This window comes from Tachyglossus aculeatus, chromosome 20 (genome assembly GCF_015852505.1).
Source record: "Tachyglossus aculeatus isolate mTacAcu1 chromosome 20, mTacAcu1.pri, whole genome shotgun sequence".
In the NCBI taxonomy this organism is placed as follows: domain Eukaryota; kingdom Metazoa; phylum Chordata; class Mammalia; order Monotremata; family Tachyglossidae; genus Tachyglossus; species Tachyglossus aculeatus.
The window spans coordinates 23,268,011-23,269,452 of NC_052085.1; the positions used below are offsets into that span (position 1 = coordinate 23,268,011).

Sequence of the window (1,442 nt, forward strand, 5' to 3'; positions counted from 1 at the left end):
ATGCATGGAAAATTGCCTGATATATTGCTCACAGTGTCCCAAAGGAATTTTTGGGTGTGATAGTCTTCACATCTTTTAATATTTCTCCCCAGATTACCTATCTACTATAACTATTGTTTTCACGGTACTATAAATTGTAAAAAATAAGGAAAAGTTCAGACTCTGGGGAACACCCAAGACATCAGGTGTACCCAGAATAAATTGCAGGGAGACATGCTTTTTGATCTACATGACAGTCAAGAGTTGCCATGCTGCCAAGTCTTGTAGCAGATCATCTTCCATTCGCTAGTCACTGCCCAAGCTAGAAATGGAATGGGTATGCCTCTGCTTGACTCTCCCTTCCGTAGTCAAGACTGGTAGAGTACTGGAAACTCTCCAGGTGTGACCCTGAGAGGGGAGTTGTGAGTCAGAATTTATTAATTTCCTCTTTGGAACTCTCTGGAGACACAGTGATTCAGAGTCATTACTGAAAGAAAAGCTCCGTGTCAGCCCTTTGCTGATATAAGCCAGTTTGGGATTCTCAAGCCTCAGTTTTGACATCCGGGATTGACGTGAGAGTTAGTGGCAACTGTCTGGATGTTTGACAGAAGGGAAAACACAGATTTCATTTTCTCACCAAGAAATGATTCATAGCTTTTTAGCTCTCAAATGGCTAGTTCGCAATAGTAGCCTGCGTGGGAAGTAACTACTTGGGATTTGAAGGAAATAAATCTAAGAAGGTTTTGAAAAGGACAAAGATAAAGGTAAATTGAGTGAGTGCTTTCATCATTAGGTTCATGATCATCATAAAAATGAATAGTTATTATTTGTATATAATGTTATTTTTAATATTTGAAAAAATGACCAGATTAGTAAGCAGGTTTGCTTTTCAAAATCAAACAGTTCCCTCCCTATGAGAAGACTGTGCTCTCCTAGGTTTCATTTCCAAGATGGCTTCTGAAATATCTAAATCCAAAAACAAGTGGAGGAAGCAGGGAAATTAACAACCTAAGAAGTAGGTGGTATCAAAAATTGGACACATGTCAGAGCCCGCACAATTAAAGGTTGTTTCAGTTGGAGAGCATTATTAAATTATTGATCATCTGCCCGGAAAACCTGAAGAAACAGCTGAAGCAAAGAAATCTATTTGCTCCATATTATGGAGAAAATTGTCAAACATTCTTGGAGTTTGCCCTCTAAAGTACTTTGTGACTTATTTTTCATTCAATCAAGAGTATTGAATACCTACAGTGTGCAGAATGCTGAACTAAGAACTTGGGGAAGTACAATAGAGTTAGATATGGACCCTGACCTCAAGAAGTTTACCATCTAGTGGAGGAGACAGACATTAAAATAATTTACTCAAGGAGGAAGGAGTAGGGGGTAGGTGTGACCTTGGGCAGGTCACTTCTGAGCCTCAGTTGCCTCATCTATAAAATGGGGTTTAAGACTGAGAGCTCCAC

The 1,442-nt window shown here is 39.3% G+C and overlaps 1 non-coding gene across 1 annotated transcript; it reads right to left on the bottom strand.

The window, feature by feature from the left end:
- Positions 1 to 259: 259 nt before the first annotated feature.
- On the bottom strand, positions 260 to 397 carry LOC119941707. The gene has a single exon (XR_005455291.1). It is a non-coding gene; the product is annotated as a small nucleolar RNA SNORA7 (small nucleolar RNA).
- Positions 398 to 1,442: the final 1,045 nt, after the last annotated feature.